Below are 21,704 nucleotides of genomic sequence, written 5' to 3' on the forward strand. Positions count from 1 at the left end.
GACAGAGAGACAGAGAGGGAGACAGACCGGGAGAAACAGAGAGACAATGAGAGATAGACACAGACACACAAAGGCAGAGGCAGTGAGACAGAGAGAAACAGAGAGAGAGAGAGAGAGAGAGAGAGAGAGAGAGAGAGAGAGAGAGAGAGAGAAACAGAGACATACACAGACATAGACACAGAGATAGAGCTATAGGGGCAGAGAGACAGACACAGAGAAACAGAGAGACAGAAACACAGAGTCAGATAGAAAGGTTGGCATAGAGAGACAGAGACAGAGGCAGAGAGATAGAGACAGAAAGAGAAAAACAAGTGTAGGAAGAAAGGAGAAAGAAGAGAAATGGAGAGAGAGGAGGATGCAGAAGATTAGGAGGGAGGAAGATCTGGGAGAGAGTCAGAGAGAAAATGAGAATGTCATTTAACAAGCATTTATTAAACAAATATACTGTGTCAGGTATTGTGTTTATAATATTATGTTCTAAAGATATAAAGACTAAAGACAAAAAGAAATTATTCCCTGCCCTCTGGGAGCCTACAATTTATTTCTTCAAAATACTTGGAACATAGATAAGTCAATTCAAAATACATGCAAATTAAAATCAAAATAATATGCACATATGTATAATTTATACTTATACATAGTTCAAACAAACAAAAATCACTGCAGAAGTGTGGAGAAGTCATGGCTGCTATCAAGATGGGATATGATCCAAGGACATATCTATTCTTCAAAGGAACGAATGCTTAATGAAGCATTGAAAAATGGAGACTGATTGGGGAATAAGGTTTGCCCAACCCAATGGCCTGAATTTAAGGTTAGATAACAGATGCAAGCAAGATTTCATCCAAAACATTTCTGGCTTTAATATTTGAAAGATTGAAAGGCACAGAGAGAATAGGAGGTGAAAAGGGGCTTTTATATTTGTAATATTTATTGCAATTTAAAATCATTCACTAAACTTAAAAATCCTTAAAAAATGATTATTATTAACCAGGGATTGATTATATTAAGGTATCATATTTTACAGTGAATTCTCTCAGTGTCCTTTTTTTGATTTTGCTTTTAAATTTTTTATTTATTTAATTTTTAATTTATGGAATAAAACAAGTTTTCAATACCATAATATAATAATAAAAAGACGATTCCACATGGGATGGCAAATCTATTATGGACAACTGGCTATTAATTTTAAATACATAATAAAGTTATCATGTGATTTTCCCCCTTTTTTTCTTTTACCCTCTTCCCTATGGCTACCATTATACACAAATATTTGTGTATTTATATGTAAAAGCATTCTATATCTACTTCTATGTATGATAGGTCCTTTCTCTGGATGCAAATGACATCTTCCTATCTTTTGAAGCTAATTTGGCTACTTCTAAGATGACTTATACTCAAATATTGTTTTAAAAACAATATTGCTATCATATACAATGTTCTCTTGGTTCTGCTCATTTTGTTCTTTATTATTTTGTGCAAATCTATCAATCTTATTTTTTTCTGATAGAGCATCACACATGGATTTTGGATCCAGGTTAGCAACAAGATTGTGATTTGAGAGATGATTGACATGTATATGGCACTATATGTTTACAACATACTCTGCATGGAATAATTCTGTTTTTCTCTTTGTATCACTGCACCTATAATGCAGTAGACATTTAATAACTTCTTGTTGAGCATGGCACCTTGGAAAAAATTGGATTTTGAATCTAGCTTTGAAACCAGAGGTTTAAGTTATGTCTTGATCCTTAGTGGTATGATTTCCTACTCTGACCTTTAGCTTTTCCAACTTTAAGTTTAAGGATTTGAGTTCAATGGCTTCCAAGGTCCCTTGGGAACCCAACATCAATCTCATAAATTAGAGAATCACATTTGATTCTCGCAGCAATCCTGTAGCATAAGTGGTAAGAATATTATTTTCCTCCATTTTACAGATAAGAAAATTGAGTCTCAAAAAGGTCATATAGTGTCAGGAAAAAAAAAATCTAACCCAGATCCTCTTCATTGTCAGGTCAGTAGTCCATCCACTCCGCCACCCTCACTTCTTTCCTCCATATGTTCCTATGAAGAGAAAAGAACAAAAGTCCCATGAGCTGAGCAAAACACATAGTTTTCTTCAGATTCTCTGCTAATTATCCATGGGTTGCCTAAGGGAGGGGCACTATGATTATGTCACAGAGATGTTCTGCTGTCAGTGGAAAGCTGAATACCTTTACATGGCATCACTAATTGTAGCACTTTCAGAACAATTACCCTCATGTTCCTTTTTCATATTCTTGGAATTATATTTGCTTGTTAGATTTAATTGAAAACAGTGTCAACATGCAGATTGGGAAGCTTCTCTGATATGGTGATGCAAGGTTATGCCTTTACCTGGGGAATTTTATGCTTTCTCTTGATTAATTAGTCTTTTAAATATCATATTAAAATTGGCATAATATTCTGGATCTGTCTCAATAATAATAGCTAACATTTATATAACAATTGCAATGTGCCAGGCACTATGCTAAGCACTCTACATTTAGTATCTCATTTGATCTTCATGACAACCTTAGGCACTTAGGAAGTGGGAGATAATATCCTTGTTTTACAGAAAAGGAAACTGAAGAAAAATCACTTGCCCAAAGTCAAATAGCTAGTAAGTGTCTGAAATTGATTTCAACTCAGTCTTCCTGATTCAATAGTCAAGGTGAGAAGGAATGAGGAGTTAAGCTAGAGAAATGATCACATAAGAAGAGAAGATGGGATAGATTAAGAGTTTCTATGGAGATGGAATTGACATGGTGTGGTTAATTAATTGGATAAGTGATAGAGAATGAACAATCATGGAAAAGTCCCATGTTACCAGCTTGGATGATATATATCAGGGGTCCTCAAACTACGGCCGCGGGCCAGATGCAGCAGTTGAGGACGTTCATCCCCCTCACCCAAGGCTATGAAGTTTCTTTATTTAAAGGCCCACAAAACAAAGTTTTAGTTTTTACTATAGTCCGGCCCTCCAACATCTAAGGGACAGTGAACTGGCCCCCTATTTAAAAAGTTTGAGGACCTCTGATATATATAATTGTAGAGTTTGAAAGAAGAGTTGTTGTTTGACTTTATTTCTCAAAGAGAACCTGGGAGGTAATTTCACAGCTTGCAAATAATTTGGATTTGATCGAGGGAAGGCTATTCAAAGTCACCTGCCTCACTGTCTCCTTCAGAGCCATCTGGCCAGTGACAAACTATAGAGCAGGATGACACCATACAGATAGCCCTGGATGGTGTCATGTAGGTTTTAGGGAAACGATGAGTTTCAGTTTGTATATCAAATATGATAATGGGACAGTCAATGTGAGACATCAACATTTCTCACATATAATTGGAAAAGAGATTTTTTAAGAAAATAAGTGGAGTAACAGAATACTCATTAGATACAAAGGATTACTAGCTTGACCTTCAAAGTCAGCTGATTTAATCTTTTCATTGTTCAAAGAAGGAAACTGAATCCTAGACAGGTGGAGTCACTTGTCATAAATCATTCAGGTAGATCACATTTAATGTCATGATAGTGGATCTCTGATTTCTGACTCCTCAGTCATTCTGTTTCATGTTATATTGTTATTTTATAACTTTAATGCATAATCAAATATTTTGATAGAATTGTAATCTCATCAATGGTCTCACTTTCTCCAGAGGATACAGATCACAATCTATTCACGTCTGATAAGATGCATCTTTGTATCCAGTTAGCTCACCAAGGAGGACCTACTCACTATGCTGGGGCCTTTCTTGCTTCGTGTATTTATCCAGCTCTGCTAGGAATGATGAACCTTGCATTATTCCATGAGTACCACTATTTGGATGAGAGTCACATTTGTATATTGAGATGTTATTGAGATTCACAGAAGATGAAGACAACTGTCCATTTCTAGGCTAAGAGGTAAGCCAACGGAGATTTATACTCTAGGAATGGCATCAGTCCAGACAGAAAAAAGCACAAATATAATAACAAAGTTTAGTGCCAATATCGTCAGTAAGGTAATAGATTTCTTCTAGGTAATTTTGATTATTCATGGATCATACATGACAGCAGGTAAATGGAAAGTCCTATCTCATACCAAGTAGTTGAATAATTATATATATATATATATATATATTTATATGCATATATATGTACATATACCCATATGCTATAGATGTATATATATACATACATAAAATGAGAGATAAAAACCATACACAGGTTTGGGGAAGGAGAAGATTTTGGGTCTATGTGAACATGCACATTTTTAATCATAAATGCCCCAAAAGGCTATAAAATGTATCTCCTTATAATGACTTTGGAATTTTCAATTATGAAGGATTTTATAAAGAAAATATACCATATTGTTTTGATCACACAAAATAAACTACATGTGCTTGGGAGTTTTAGTGATTGTTTTTCTGAGCGGCAGCTTCTAAGTAGGAATGTCCCTACTTGGCAGCAGTGTGAGAGGAGAAACAAAGCATACTCTGAGGGTTAGGATGTAATGGGACATAGTGAATGGGCCCGTAAGAATCATCACTGGTCTTACAGTATTCAATTTGTGAATGTTAAAAACTGCCTTCAGAGAACCGTTGTCATGATGTAACCATTTATTTTCCTGACTCTGTAGTTTTGCCACCAGAAGCTGACTCAATTTTATTTCTATAGAAAGCAGGGATTAACCATATTTTATTGGTGGAATGTGACTTGCTATGATGCTTCTTTATAAATGGTCACCAAAATTGTTATGGCAGGGGACACCTTATAGGTCATCTCTGATACTTCCAGGTAATAACATAAAAAAGATGAAACCTAGAACTTAGATTCAGAAGTTCTAGGTTGTAATTAATAGAACAGAAGCTCCTTGAGATCAGGAACAATTTTGTTTGGGAGGGCCTTGATCATAATAGGCACCTAAGAAATCTCAAGCATGTATTGCCTAATTGAATTTCAAATATATACCAGGTTCCTGGTTTTGAACAAATGATTTAACTTCTGTGGGTTACAAATTCCTACCTGGGAAAAATGGACTTTATACTATACTTATACTATATTGCCTCATAGAGTTATATGAGCAAAGTATTTTATAAATTGTAAGAAAATACAGAAATATGAGTTATTATGTATTATGCTATCCACATTTTAACAGACAATTAAAATCAAATTCAAAGTTGAACCTACCTATCATTACATAAGTAGTTAGTGGTATTGGGAACATTTTTCTAATATAGATTCTTAAATAGTTTAAAATTGGTAGACAATGGAGTTTAGAGGATACTGGTCCAGGCTTGGATTCATGAAGAAAATGAGTTAAGTCCTGTGTTTGGTATGTATTAGCTCCATTTATAATTAGAAGATCTAACTTTCAAACTTGGTCTTATTACTTACTTCATTAGGGCATGGTACTTACAAGTTGTATGCACTAAGATATGGTACTTACTAATTGCAAGAAGGAGGATATGATACTTACTAATTGTCTCCACTAAGTTATAGTACTTAGTAACTCTATGCACTAGGACATGGTACTTACTGATTGTATGCACTAGGACATGGTACTTACTCATTGTGTGCACTGGGATACAGTACTTAGTAGTTACAAGTACATGGTTGGGTTTGCCATCTCTGAGTCTTATTTTCCACATCTATCTAATATTGCTATTAATTCTTGTGCAATCAACTCGTGGTTTTTGGGAGGAAAGCACTGTGTAAATCTATACATTCCATGTATCTTCCCATTGTCCATTTTTCATTCTTTTCTGTGATTTGACTTTATTTGCCCCCCCCCCAAAAAAAAAAAAACTTTCTTTAGAGTGTGTGTGGTAGTGAAACAGGTATTTTTTTTAGTTTGGGAAGGTGAGAGTAATTGAGAAAGGATTTCAGTCAATCCACATCCATTTATTAAATGCCTGCCATGTGCCCAGCATTGAGGTCATTTCAAAGTGAAACAATTCTTAACCTCAAGTAGTTTATATTGGGGGTAATAATGACAAAGTTATTATTTTACTCTTTTTGAATTTAAGTGTCTAAGCATAAAAAATGATGCAACATGACATAATGGAAAAGTGTGGTGTTCTTTTCTATAATATATGGTTCTCTGTGGGAACAGGTTTCTCGGGGGAAGTTTTCTGGAGGCAGCCTTAGTTTCAGTTCAGAGTAATAATACCCCAAACGCAGCCAGCTGTTAAAATCCAAACGTTTATTTTCTCCTTCCAAGTCTTGTCTCTTTCCTTGGACCGGGTTAGCTTTCTTAGAGGCCTCTCTCCCTCCTTGGTTCCAAGAGCTCTTGCAGTTTCTCTTTTAGCTCTTCCAGCTTCTGCCTCTAGCTCAACTCCGACTCATGGTTTCTCAATCTCCAACTGATGCTCCCCTCTCAATCTTTTCAACTGAACTCTCCTGATTGAGTTTAGCTGTTTTTATGCTCTTTTAGAGGTGTAAACTCAAAGGTTGACTCCTCCTCTGAGAGTGCAATTATAGGAGGTGTGAATTTGGATATCTCATACTGAACCCTGAAATTTTCCAAACGTGTGAACTAATGTGTGAACTCTCAAAGGTGTTAATTTTAGCTAATTCCATTGAGTTAACACTAGGATTCTAACAGAAAAGGTATTGGATTTGCAATCAAAGACTGGTTCAAACCGCAGTCTAGCCATTTGCTACCTGTGTGATCCTGGATAAATTATATAATCACTCCAGGATTCCTTTTCCCCAGCCATAAAATAGAAGTTGGATTACATCACCTCCAAGGTTTTTCTACCTCTGAATTCTGATACACTTAATTGATATTGAAATCCTTTCCTCTCTCATCATAAGCCAATCCCACCTAAACTATTGTGTTGAGTTGTGGGTACCGAAATTAAAAAGCCTTCTGATAGCATTCAGAAGAGAGAAACCAGGATGGTGATGGAACATAAATACCAACAAAGATGCTTTAAAGAAGTAGAGTTTTATTTTTATCCCAGAGAAAAGAAGGCTTAGAAGGCCATAGCATTTGTATTCAATGATTTGAAGAGTCTTCAAAGAGTGGGACAAGACTTATTTGTGTTGCATCCAGAGAATGGTACCAGGAACAATAGGCTGAAATTATAAAAAGAGAGATTTAGGTTTGCAGCCTGAAGCTTCCCCAATGAGAGGATCCCTAAGGGGAAGGAGCTGCATTGAGAGGAATTGGATGTGTTGTCATGGGATGTCTCCTCCATCCCATGTGTCCTGTTGCGTCATTGTCAAGATTCTTTTCCAGGTGTGTGGTAATTGTATGGGTCTCTGAGGTCTCCTTCACCTGTGATCTGTGTTTCTAAGCTAACTATATTTTGCATAAACTTTCATGTCAAAGTCATGACCTCTCTCTGTCTGGATTTCTAAAGAGGACAATACCTGAGTGACAAAAAGATGGACTACACTGTACTAGCTGTATAAAGCGAGAACACATAAAATATAAATCTCATCTCATGGGATTTTACTGCCTGCTGTAGCTAATCTCATTAATTTAAACCACCTGAGGCTTAAGAGAGTTATATACTGCTGGGAGAAATGGTATTTATCCCATCCAAGGAGAAGGGGAAAAAAAGGAAGCTTTTTTAGCATACTTAAGATTGTTCCTCTTAAATTGCTTGTTCATTAGTCATCCATGTGGAGAGCATCTTAGCATAGTGGTGTGAGCCATTTAAATACAGTGGATAGGACATTCATCTTGAAGTTTGAAAGACTTGTGTTCAAATCCTGTATCAAAGACATCTTAAATTTGTGACACTGATTATTCATATAATCTTTCAGTTCTTGTTTGCTTATCTCCAGAAAGCATTGATTCAAGGTCCTCTCGGGTCCCTTTTAGTTCTAAAATCTATGATGTAGGGGACAGGGAATAATATTTACTAAGTACCTACAAGTACTGGACACTGTGATCCTCTGACTCTCATTTGATCCATGATTTATGAATGTTCCTTTTTGTCTTAAGCCTGGAGCTTTATTTTAGGACTTTCCTTTGCAAATGGTCAAAGGCTGAGCAATGGCATCCTAACAAGTAGCAGAACTGGTGTCTGTTTTTCTCCCCCCCAAGGATTGTTGTCTGGAGAGAAGAAAAGCTTCTATGTGCATCATTATTTCTTCAGTCTTTTTCTTTCTTTTTCCTTCACTGACCACATACATATGATTCTCCAAAATGTAGTCAAGGGCCTGAGCTTGAACAATCTTCAACATGCTGGCTAAATATGTCACTAAGTCTCTCTCAGACAGTTTCATCCTCTCTTCAGCAGGTTAATATCTAGTATAGCACGTACCTCCCAGAGTCCCTAGGAGAAATTAAAGGGAGTAATATGTGTAAAATGCTGGGTTTGAGGCTTGTGTGGCCTTCAGCTAGTCATCTCAACTGTCTAAGTGAGACTGTCTTACTTATAAACAGAGAGGATTGGACGAGATGACTTGGGATGTCTCTACGTCTATTATCTTATTATTGTTCTCATATTATCTGTGTCCTGTATTTATTTATATCATATATTTATTTATTCTGTTATTATTATTTATATTCTATAATAATTAGGTTATTTATAGTCTATAGCTTTTATATTTATTATTATTTATTTATATTATTTGTAAATTTATTTATTGTTTATATTCTACATCTATTCTTTGGCTCAGAACTGTGATTTTTGGTAAAGGGACTCTTAGGTGAAGAAACCCTCCCTGCTGTTGTAGTTCTTCAGATGTCAATCTTTCAGCAAACATTTTAAGTGCCTACTAAATATCAGGTACATAGAAAGGCAACAATATGGTTTCTTTCCTTAGGGACTTCACCTTTTACCGTCATTTCTCTCTTGACTTTCTTAACTTTCTCCTTCAAAGACTGCCACAAAATTCTGACCCTTATCTCAGCACCTGGGACCTCATCACTCTGGATTATTGAACCTCCCTAGTGGCTTTCTCAGCTTGCAGTGTTCCTCTGCCAGGCCAATACTGTGTTCTATACTGAGACTTCCATTTTGTGTAAATTCTCAAGTCTACCGGTCTACTCCTTTCAGCACCTTCTAACGTTTTTGTGCTTCAAATCAGTGCTCTAACATTGGTGCTATTAGCTGTCTTTTGGATATTGTCATAGAGATAAATTTCTATTTGCTTGTTTCATTTATCACTTAATACAATGCCTGGGACACAGTAAGTACTTAACAAATGCTATTTTCTTCCTTCTTTCCTTTCTCTTTCTCCCTCCCTCCATTCCTTCCTTCCCCATCCCTCTTTCCTTCTCATCTTTCTTTTCTTTCTTTCTTCTTTCCCTCCCTCACACTTTTCCTTCCTTCCTTCCATCCTTCCTTCCCTGCTTACTTCCTTCCTTCCATCCTTCCTTCCCTCCTTTCTTCCTTCCTTCCCTCTTTCCTTCCCTCCTTCCCTCCCTCCTTCCTTCCTTCCCTCCCTCCTTCCCTCCTTCCTTCCTTCCTCCTCCTTCCCTCTTTCCTTCCTTTCCTTCCTCCCTTCCCTCTTTCCTTCCTTCCTTCCTCCCTTCCCTCCTTCCTTCTTTTCTTCCTTCCTTCTAGAAGAGACAATTCATAAACAACGTGCATACAGTACAAATAGAAGGTAGTAAAGAGAAGGAAAGGGAAAGCAGAGAGGGCTTATAAAATATGTGGATTTAGCTCAGTCCTGAAGGAAGTCAGGGGGAGGTGAGGAGCAAGAGCTTTCTAGGCATGGTGCCAGGCAATGAAAAAGCCCAGAGATGGAGATGGAGTGCCATGTGTGAGGAACAATAAGGAGACCAGTGTAGTTGGATCATAAAGCACACGGGTAGGGGGAGTCATGTATAAGAAGACTGGAAAAGTAGGAAAGGGCTGGGTCATGAAAGGACTTTAAATGCCAAGCAGAGCGTTTAATATTTGCTCTTGTAGCTAATATCAAACCACAGGAGTTTTTTGACTAGAGCTGTGACAGGGTCAAACCTGGATTTTAAGTAATCACTTTGGCAGCTGACTGGAGGATTGATTGGTATGGGGAGCGGCATGAGGTAGGGAGAGTGGTTAGAAAGCTGTTGCAATAGCCCAGGTGAAAGGTAATGAAAGCTTGAATGAGGGGCATGTTTCTGTGAGTAGAGAAAAAGAGGAAGTGTATGAGAAATATTGCAAAGATGGAAGGAGCAAGATTTGGCCACAAATTGTATATACAAAATGAGGTCAAGTGGGGACTCAAGGATGATGCTGAGCTTGTATCCTGGAATGACTGGGAAGATTGTGGAACTCTTGACATAATAAGGAAGTTGGAAAGAGGGGAGATTTTAGTGGAGAAGATAATGGATTTGTTTTGGATATGTTGAATTTCAGATTCCTGTAGATTAGTGAATTCTTGATGTGAAGTAGGCAGTTAGATTATTATTTGACTTTCTTTCTTGAAGACTATTATGATATAGGAAGGTGACGCCATGATACATGAGTGAATTAGAATAAATAAAGAAGAGCTGTGCAAAGTTAGCAGCCTTACTTTTTCCTCCTGGGCCATTTGGATCAACTGGCCAGATATGAATCAGGATCCCTGGATATGGCCCTGGTTGCAGTGGGAGACTTTACTCTTTAAAAGTAAGGGCTTGGTTAGGCAATGTCCAACATGCAATTAAGGGTAGGTAAGAAATAAGAGAGAGAATGGCCTCTTTTACTTAGTCAAAAAAATTTTTTTCAATCTGGAAAGGGAAGACTCTCAGGGTTTCTGGCCAAAATAGAAACAATTGCTATTTACATTCACTGTGAACCATTCAGGGCCCAAACAGTGATTAAGTGAGCTTGGCACAAGACTTATTGTTGGCCAATTAATGAGAGCCAGAGTGATTTGGGTTAAAGGCATGTTCCTTAAAAAAGAAATCTAATCCTAAACCCTAAAATACCTTGTGAAGAATTTTCAGTGATCAAAATTGATATTCTTTGGGGACAGAGCACCCACAGGTAAAGGTATTATGCCCTATATGGATAAAGGGAAGGAAATGGACAAAACAAAATAACTGTGTTGCCCAATTGGTCAGTTCTAATTGGTTGCTCAGTGGGGCAGCTCCTACTACTCTCAAAAGTCTTTTTTTATATCTTGTTTTCAAAAAGGATCTTGATATCAGGGAGGTAATGTCATGATAGGCAAGTGAATTGGATTTAAGTGAGGAAAAGGCTTTGCAAGGTCACCAGCCTTATTTTTTCTTCCATAATCATCTGGGTCCAGTGACAAGATATAAATCAGGACAACTGGAAATGGCAGTAGGAGACCTTGATCTTTTAAGCTAAGGTCTTTAACAGATCTCAGTTTGACTAAGGCAACACCCAATGAGTGGTTAAGGCTCAGGTAAGAATTGAGAACCCAGTTGAGATTATGTAACATGAATGTTCCTGGGGTTTCATGATTTTCTTTATCTTCATTCTGCATTAATTATATGGGAGCAAAGGAGGTGGCTGGTGGGAATGATCCATTGTTGTCAAGACATGGTCAACAAGATGACAAAACAATGAGGGATTTGTTTTGAACATGGTATGGGATTGGACTGATTTACTAAGCAGGTCAAATAGAGAAGGAAAGGGATGAAGATAGTGCAGGCATGATGGTCTGGGAAATTACTGATGGGCAGAGAGTTTAGATGTCACTATGGGGATCATCAATAACTGCAAGAGAATAATGTATAATCATAAATACGATCAGATAAAAATTTTTCTGACTTCATGATATTCTGAGATACAGTTTGAGCTCTGCCTGGGGCACAATTGTACAAACTTAGACATGCTGTATGTCAAATAGGAGATGTCTTCCTGACACTGAAACAGCCTGGAATAGTGGATTGGTATTAGATGGATAGATAAATGAATAGAGCATTTATTAAGCATTTATTAGGTGCCAGGAACTGTGCTAATAAAGAATGTGGTACTCCCATTGACATTATTTCCTTTGATCCTTATAACAACCAACTGAAGTGTCTTGTGCAAATATCATTATTGCTGTTCTATTGGCCCCACAAGGAGTAAGTTTTAAAGGTCTATACAGATTCTGATTTGTTGACCTTGTTCTCATTAGCAGTATGCTCTAATCAGCTTCAGACAACTCTTTTAATTGACTCCTTCAGAAAGAATAGGTATTCAAGAAGCACTCAGTCTTAATTCAGCTGGTGGGAAGTTTTCTTCAAATAGCAACAATATACAACCACATTCCCTGTCATTGTTCCCGTTGAATTTTGTAACACTGAAATCTTCATTGGCAATTTACCACTAAAAAGGCTAAGCCACATACTAGAATTATGAATGTCTTCCATTCATAGCTTTATACATGTTGTGATGTGTTCCATGGTAGGGGGTGGGGAGGAAGGAGGTACAGGCTGTCATGTTTCAGAAGGCTGATTTTTACTACACAATAATTTTGTTCTTCTCGACTTCCTGAGATAATTTGGTCTTCTTGATCTTTGAGGAAAGAGATAAAAAGCTAATAGCACTGGGGCACATGCCAGGACATAGATCAAGGTCCTATTTTCAGTTTCTCATTTTTAACTTAATTGACCTTTTTTTATCATATATATGTATATTGGCTGTGTAGGATGTTTCATCACATTTCTCTTAGTTCCTCCCAAGTTTTATGGGCAGTGTAGTTTACACTAATTGAAGAAGGCAGAGGCATGGGGAATACAAAACATTAGATCATGGAAAAATGTATACTTGGATTTGTGCTTATATGGGAAACAAGGAAGGAAGAAAGGAAGGAAGGAAGGAAGGAAGGAAGGAAGGAAGGAAGGAAGGAAGGAAGGAAGGAAGGAAAGAAGGAAGGAAGGAAGAAAGGAAGAAAGGAAGGAAGGAAAGAGGGAAGGAGGGAATATGAGTATGGCAGGTGTTTTAGGCATTCATTGTTGTGTGACCTTGGGTGTTTTACTTAAGCTTTATCTACCTCTTTTGCCTTCTACCTCCCAAGGCCATTGATATTTTGTAGTGCTTAGCCCATCTTCTGACCCATAGTAGGTGCTTAATAAATGCCTATTCTTTCCCTCTATCCTTCACTTCCTTCCTTCTTTCCTTTCTTCCTTCCTTCCTTCCTTCCTTCCTTCCTTCCTTCCTTCCTTCCTTCCTTTCTTCCTTCCTTCCTTTCTTCTTTTTTCCTTCCTGCCTACCTTCCTTCTTTCCTTCCTTCCATCTTTCCCTCTTTCTTCCCTTTTCCTTTCTACCTTTTCCAGTCTTTCTTTTCCTTCTCCCTTTTCTCCCTCTTTCCTTTCTTCTTTCTTCCTCTCTTTCATTTTCTTCTCTTTTCCTCCTCCCTCCCTTCTTTCTCTCCCTTCTTGCTTTCCATTCCTTTTCCTTGCTCCCTCCTTCCATTCTTTCTTCTAACTTAAATGGATTCTTTGTTTATGAAAACACAGAACTGATTGACAAATAATCTGAAAGCATGATTCCTCAATTAAAAGAAAAAGTAGAGTTGATTGAAATCATAAATTTGATGAATATTGAGCCCATGCCCCACTTCTTTTATTCAAATTATTACTTTTATTTCAATAGCTATTTTATGGAATATCTAAGTTTATTTTTCTGGAACTGTAAGGAGACAGTCTGTATGTAGGACATAACATTGACTAGGAAAAAAAGTTTGACTTAACTATCCATGGGGTATTGTCCAGTGCTTACAAGATTCCAAATTAATCCTTAACATGAAATGCTATGTTTTGAAATTTTATTTCTTACTTAGTATGTTATTGTTTTGATGTCTATAACCTTGGATTATAGTTTGAGATCAGTTACTGTGAAGTCTTTTCTATCCATTTCTTATAATTAATTACATTGATATTCCTGTACTTGTTCTTCTATTTATTTTTCATTACTATTTTTTTCTAGTTTTATAAAGTAACCCCCTGGTAGTTTGATTGGTATGCCATTGAATAAGTAAATTAATCTAGTTAGTATTGTCATTTTAATTATATTGGCTTGATAGGAAGGGAGGAAGGGTGAAAGAGAATGAAGAAGGAAGAAAGAAAGGGAACAAAAAAGAAAAAAGAAAGAAGGAAATAAAAGAGTAAAATGAGAAAAGAAAAAAGGGAAGAAAGAGGGAAAGAAGGTAGAAAGGAAGAAGAGAAAGAAGGAAGGAAGAAAAGAAGGAAGGAAAGAAAACAGAAAGCAACAGGCATTTATTAATGAACAAACTGCTATTTATTCAATTGTTTAGTTATTTATTTGCATTAAAATGTTTTGTAATTGTATTTATATACATTGTGCATATGTCTTAACAGATAGACTGCCAAGTATTTTGTACTATCTATAATTCTTTTAAGTGGAATTTCTATTGCTACTTCCTGCTGGATAATACAAATATTTTCTTATGAATGTAATTCAGAACATCACCACTGTGAAAGAATCAAAGCTTTGGTTTACCAAAAGAGCCATGAGGAGGTACATGACTTATGTGGGTAAGCTAAGATATATAGTTAATCATGGTTTCTATATAAGAAGTATAACCAAGAGGATATAATCAGGGAAAGGTATAATTAGGGAAAACATGAAATGCAACAAGAAGGATGATTGAAGTGATTCAGAACATCTTTCCAATGATCCAAAATGCAAAAAGATGAAGGCCTCTAGTATCTACGGTACATCCTCTGTGGTGAAATAATGAGAGTTCATAGGTAAAAATTGCCAAGAATGAGAAGGTAAGAATGGGTTACAAAATACTACAGATTGAATACCTACATTAGAAAGAAACATTGCAATATTTGATATTTCACAGCATTATAAAGCAAATGCAAATATGACAACTTTAGTGCAAGTTTCAGTCTAAGAATTCTGTTCATTTCAAAATCATAAAACTGAAGTCAAAAAAGACCTATTAAACACCTACTATATTCTAGGCATTAATTTAGGTACTAAGGATACAAAAACAAAAACCAAATAATCCTTGCCACCAAGGAACTTCCTCTCTACTGGAATTATTACCACGTCTTTACAAGAAAATATAAAATCCGACTTAGGTTGATATGGATGAACACCAAGTAGAATAATAAAATATAGCAATGACTACTGTAGTAATGAAACAACAAATATTTATTAAGCACATAATACATTTGGGGATTGGGCTGGGAACAGCAATGTGAAAAAGCAAAGATTTCCATCTCTGAAGAAACCAACATTCTTTCAGAGTAGCTACCATTCTCTCAAGATTTATAGATAAAAAATTCTACAAAAATACATTTGATATAAATAGGTATTGCTTCAGTGGGCATTAAGTACACATTATTGGATTTTCAGGGGGCAGCTAGGTGGCACCATACTGCATAGAATATTGGGCCTAGAGCCAGGAAAACTCTTTGTGAGTTCAAATTCAGTCTCAGACACTTATTTGCTGTATGACCCTGGGCAAATTGCTTCACCTTGTTTGCCTCAGTTTCCTCAGCTATAAAATGAACTGGAGAAGGAAATGACAAACCACTCAAGTGTCTTTGCCAAGAAAATCCCAAATGGGTCATAAAGAGTGAGACATGGCTGAAGTAACTGAACATTAACAGGAACAATGAATTTATGAAATGTTAACGAAAAGTGTTGGAATCTTTACTAAAGTGTTAAGACATTTCTTTACAAAGTGTCAAAGACATTGGAGTTAATTTATCTTAGAGTTATTTTGGGCCAGAACTTGAAACAAGATACTAAGTGGAACTGATTGAACAATGCTTGTGTTCACACCTTTAGAGAGCTCAAGTATCTAAGTACTCAATGGAGTTCACAGCAGAATTCAGGGCTGGCTTAGTCTGAATTCACACCTCTCTCAGGACCAGAGAGTACTCTGGGAGATAACCCAGAATCCCTCTCCCTCCAGAAGGTGGAGTTAACCTTTGGGAGATCACATAAATGAAGGAAGCTCTTGGAGCGAAACAGGACTCTGAGACAGAACACTCTGGAAGAAAAGACTTCTTCAGGTGCTACAGACTGGAGATTGAAAAGCCATGAGTCGGAGCTGGCTGGAGGCTGAAGAAAGCAGAGGCAGAAGCCAAGGACAAAGCTTCAAGATCTCTTGGGGCCAGGCAGAGAGATAGGCCTCAACTAACCGGGCTAATTTGGAAGGAGAAATAAACGTTTGCATATTTACCAGTTCTGCGAATTCATAGTAATTATATATTTCAACTGAGACTAAGGCTGACCCCAAGAAAACCACCACAGAAAAGCATCTTACTTCTTTGTTGCTGCTGGTATTTCATTCATCCAGGCCCACTGGCCCTCTCTATTCACTGTACTATCAAGCTGCTCCTATTTTACCTCTCCATGGTGTCTTTGAAGCAACTAAAGAACAGAACTGGATTTAAAGCACCCTAAATGGGTGACATCAGTCAATAATATGTTGAAAAAGAAGTCTAGTTTGTGGAAAAGGAATGGTAATTGGTAGTTCTATATCAAATCATTGGTCCTTGCCTTTATTATGAATAGAAAAATGAAAAATTCCCATACTATAAAGGCACACTGAAAAAAAATTAGTTTGGAGACCTCAGTGTACATATATGATAGATCTGAATTAATGATTTCAGATGTCTTCTGCAAAAGAGCCCATGTGTGCACCCTACACTTCAGGATGGGCAAGACAGAGATACCCAATCTCAAAAGAATTTTTTTTTTTGATAAGGAGAAAATGTAGAAGGGGTCATTATCATAGAAGACCAGAGAGCATCAGAGTTAAAAAGGACTTTAGAGTCTCAGTCCAACTTGTAACTGAGAGTCTCTTCTATATCATTCCTAACACGTGATCCCCTAATCTTTCCTTGAAATTTTTTAGTGAGGAGAAACTCTAAAACCTATTCCATTTTAGTTGCTATAATTGTCATGGATTTTTTTCTCTTATTTTCCTAAATTTGTACTCTCCATCCTCTATTTTTATTTCTGATACTGACCACAAAAAGTTTTAATCCTTCTTCCATAATATAGCCTTCAAGCTCTCAGATACTGTTCAAAGTGTTATCTGTTTCAGAAACATAGCCTATTCTTTCATTAGTCTTCTAATGACAGAAATGTAAGGTCCTCTACTATTGTGGTGCCTTTTTTGGTTGCTCTCTGATTGATCAATATCCTTCCTAAAATGCAGTTCCCATGAATTAACATAATGCTTTAGTTGTGACCTGAATAGGGAAGATCACTTATCTAATCTTGGCTATGGAGCTTCCTTAGTGGAACCTCAGATAGAATTAGCTTTCTTGGCTGACAAATCATAGTATTGCTACTTCTTGAGCTTCAAGTTCATTTAAATCCTCAGATTTGTTCCTCTTTTGCAGATACTTCTTAGTCACATCCATAGAATGAGGAGGATGTGGATAGTATAATTACTAACTGACACTCCATAGGAAAAATTAATGAATTACACTTAAAATACTAAATAAAGCTATTATTGTGTCTAGATCATTTTCATGGTTTTTGTACCAAATCAGTCAATAATCATTTATTAAGTGATGATTATGTGCTAGATATAGTACTAGCAGCTGGGGATGTAAACAAACAGTATGCTAGTGACCTGTCATGTAGTTTAAAAAATAGATAAGAAATAAAAAGTGACCTCTGGAACTTGCTGGACATATGGCAACATGACTAATGCAACAACGAATCCCCAAACTTATTATCCTGAACGAGGAAAAGCAAAGTCAGATTTTTTGTTGTTGTTGTTGTTTCTCTCTTGAGCTATCCTTTGGGATCTTTTAGTCATTGATCTAAAGAAGAGCTAGAATTTATTTCATGGCTTAAAGGGAAAAAACATTGGAATCAGGAGATTGGAGATCTAGTGTGTTATTTTTTCCATGGGAATGTCACTTAAATCTAAGACAGCATCTGCTCCCAGAGTCTGATTGTCTGTGGAGTTAATTCACATCCATTGTCCCCTGCCTATGCCAAGGAGATTTGAAAGCTCCACTATCATTGGAAGGTTTCTTGTCTAGCTCTAAAAGCCTCTGAATTGAGCAGCAACTTTATCGATTGTAGCTGAGTCCCACCACACTAAAAGAGTTGGTAAAACTTGCCAAGTGTGGTAATTCAAATGCTCTCATTTTTCAATAGATTAATCACCCTAGAGACATATTCCTGCTTTTCCTTCAAAAAGTGGTCATTAGAAAAATAAAATACTATAACAAACAAACAGAATTGTCAGAAAGCACTTATGAGCACTCTGTGCCACATCCCACTGAATGCTTTAGTATCTTGGATTCTGTTTTAATATACATGAGCTACATTGTCTCAAAACATTCTCCTCCCATCTAAATCCCATTTTCTTTAACCTTTCCTCACTTACCAATCATCATCTTCATTGCACTCCAAATGCTTTTCAAATCCTTCCAATTCCCTCTATGAGGATTCAACTTGGTATTCTTGTAGATATTTATCCATAGCCAAGGGTAGATTACCCCCTAAATCTTCTAATCTTAGGAGGAGGCATTGTGTCTCACCATGATCATTAACAAATACTGTGTTCATAAAGGGCATATCCCAGAAGCCTGCTTTCTTAGTTTTAAAAACAAACTAAATTAGAATCAGCACTAATTCGATTGGAGCTGATTCCAGCTAGATCCAGGCTTTTTCGTGAAAGCCATAGGTTCTTACATATCATTTTAGATGAGTCAAGTTCATCAGCTCCAGGGACTGGCTGTAGATTCCATTAAAACAACGTCAGAAGAGAGAAGAAATCCCAGATCCCAATGATTTGTTTGCTTTTTGGCAAACTTGATTCTGTTGTGTAACCTTTGAAATGGGAATTTTATGAGCAATATCATTAAAATTTATGCTCCTTCTCCAGAGTGTTATTAATCATCATTGCTCTGTGGGGCTTTGGGATTACTTGGCTGCATTGTAATGCAACCTTTTTTCATATTTACTATTGAGATACCACTGGTTCTTAAGACCTCCCATATATTTTGTACGAATGAAATGTGATTACTTAGAAATAACAACCTGACATTATGAATATACTTTAAGATTAAGATTTAAGACATTAAGATTCCTATTTAAGGCATCTTTTAAAATAACACACAATTTTTGGCTAGGCTGAATTTTATGTTCTTGTATCCCATGTTTCTTAATCTGTGAATTGAGTAAACTGGGCTAATCATCTCCAAGGTCCTTTCCCAGCCCTCAGGCTATTATTGGTTTTATGATCTGACCCAAAATCTAATGATATCATATTCGCTGGGGTTTTGTCAGCCTGTATAGTTTAGACTTTTTCATGACAAGAACAGGCAATGAGCAATGGAAGGTCTATATGTGTTGTTATTGGTATCATCCATTAAAAAAAAAAATAGAATGTCAAGTGGATCACCTGTGGAGAATTTATGGGACAACATGGACAAGAGGTACACAGAATGAGCATTATTGGATTGGATTCTGCCATGTTGGGGTAACCTCTTCTCAGAGTATGAACAATCTTTACTTAGAGAGTGCTATTACATGAGTGTATGGAGCAAATGATGACCCTGACCACCCATTCCCAGAGAAAGAAAGAACTGATCGTATTGTAAAAAAAGAATTTTTTTTTATTTCATTGTTGTTGAAAGTTTTCTTGGAAGGACAAGAATCTATATTTTCCTTTACAACATGACTTTTATGGAAATGTTTTGTATAACATCATATGTATCTTCTCATTTTGGGGGGATGGAGAGAGTTTTAAAAACAAATATAAAAATTGTTTTGCATGTAATTAGGGGGAAAATATTGAAACAAATGAATGAGCCTGGGCAGGCCTGTTATTTTAGCAGTTTTTATGTTTTGGTGGGAAGGATGGCTAGTCCAGAAAAGAAAAGCTAAATGAACCTCAAGCTGAGACTCACTGGTCATAGCATTATAGTTCTGAAGCTGGAAGAATCTTAAGGAGATAATTCGGTATCTTCATTCTACAGATGAGGTAGCTGAAGCTCTGATAGGTTAAGTGACTTATTCAAAATCACATCAATACCCCTTCAGAGAGTCAAAATTTGGATCTAGGTCTTCTGCATCTAAATTCAATACTTTTCCCCTATACTTTATTACCTATTATAGTTGATCATTTGCAGTGATGCAGAAGCTAAAACCAATTTTTCTGGGGACATCTATACACCTCCCTTTTCCCAAATCTAAAAAAAATAAGAATTTGATCATTATTAGAGGTACCATCATAAGAATAAATATGGCCTCTGCTTCTGTATGTATAAGAATATCTTTAGAGTGATATATAAAGTATATACACATATACACAAATATATATGTATATATGTAGATGTGAATGTATGGATGAATATATATATGTATATATATATATGTGTGTGTGTGTGTATGTATGTATACATACATACACAAATATCTTTAGAGAGAGATAGAACAACAAAGATAGATCCATGATCTTTGACATAGTTTATCAGATGAGAGTATATAGGTGAATAAATAGAAATCTGTTATCACTCTTGGGGAAATAATTGAAAACATGTGATCTCCTTTCAACTGGTCTTGAAGTCAAGAAAATTACATTGGAGTGATGTTTCTGACACATATGGGATGTGTGACTGTGGAAATCACTTAATCTCATAGTGTCCCCAAGCAAATCTATAAGACTGTTATAAACAAGTTGTCAATCAACATTGTTGAGGGATTTTTCACACTGGAAATCCTATAATGGGATTTCCTAGGAATATTTGAAAAAATAATAATAATGAAACTAATGTTTAAACAAACTTGTAAACTCTGTAAAGTGTTTTACCTATAATATTTCATTTGATACTCACAACAACCCTATGAAATAGCTATTATTGACCCCATTTTAGAAATGAGACTTAGGTACCTGTGGTTAAGTGTTTTGTTTAGGGTTATTGAATCAGAAAGTATCTGAAATAGGATTTATTTGAAGGTCTTTCTGATTCCAAATTTAACACTATTTACTGTGCCTGTTTTAGGTGCCTCAAGTTACAAAACAGGGCCAAAAAGAACCAAGATAAGTGTAGTCCATGCAATATTTTAATGTATTTATATGTATATATTTCACTAAATCAAATAATAATTAGAATCTCAGAGTTAGAAGGGACCTTACTGGTCATGGGCCATGGCACTTCCATCTCATACTTGAAAAGAGAATGCTATCTTCAACATACCAAACAAGTGTGCATATTACCCACAAACTATTTGTATAAGCTTGGGTTGTATTGGGTATTTCCTGCAAAGCAACTAGGGTTCATAAATAGAATTTAAAAGCTTTGTGAAATTATAGATTTCTTTTCACTAACCTTTAATGAAATATTGTATGTTGTCCAACTTTCACTTTTGAGATGAGTCCATAGGCTTCACGAGATTGCCAAAGGGGATCTATAACAAAAAAAGTTAAGAAATGATTTTCTTCTTCCTTTTCTTGCTCTTTCTTTCTCTTCTCTCCTCCTTTCCCCCCCCCTCCTCCTCTGCCTATCTTCTCTTCTCTTTTCTCTTCCTCCACTCTCTTCTCTGCTTCCTCTTTGTCTCTTTCCCCCTAATTTCAAACTGGCAATAATAACATTTTTAATTGATTAACTCATGAACTGGGTCACAGGCTCACTGAATTTCAGGTGATCCTTTTTCTTGGTTTTTTTTTCCAGAGGAGCCGAACAGGTCCTCCATAAAAATTTAAGCTGAGTATCTACTGATGATATCTAAATTTAGATCAAGATATAGGTACCTGTCTATAGTTATATATCTATCTATTGTTTATCACCCATTCTACTTAAATTCAGAGCCCTATTGTAAGCATGGTTTTGAATAGGTCAAATTTTGTG

At 36.3% G+C, this 21,704-nt stretch overlaps 1 long non-coding RNA gene across 1 annotated transcript; it reads right to left on the reverse strand.

Moving 5' to 3' along the window:
* Positions 1-1,996: 1,996 nt before the first annotated feature.
* Positions 1,997-20,155, reverse strand: LOC116422204. Its single transcript, XR_004232758.1, has 2 exons — positions 18,236-20,155; positions 1,997-2,067 (listed from the first exon to the last, which is right to left on the reverse strand). It is a non-coding gene; the product is annotated as an uncharacterized LOC116422204 (long non-coding RNA).
* Positions 20,156-21,704: the final 1,549 nt, after the last annotated feature.

The sequence above is a fragment of the Sarcophilus harrisii genome, chromosome 3 (assembly GCF_902635505.1).
Source record: "Sarcophilus harrisii chromosome 3, mSarHar1.11, whole genome shotgun sequence".
In the NCBI taxonomy this organism is placed as follows: domain Eukaryota; kingdom Metazoa; phylum Chordata; class Mammalia; order Dasyuromorphia; family Dasyuridae; genus Sarcophilus; species Sarcophilus harrisii.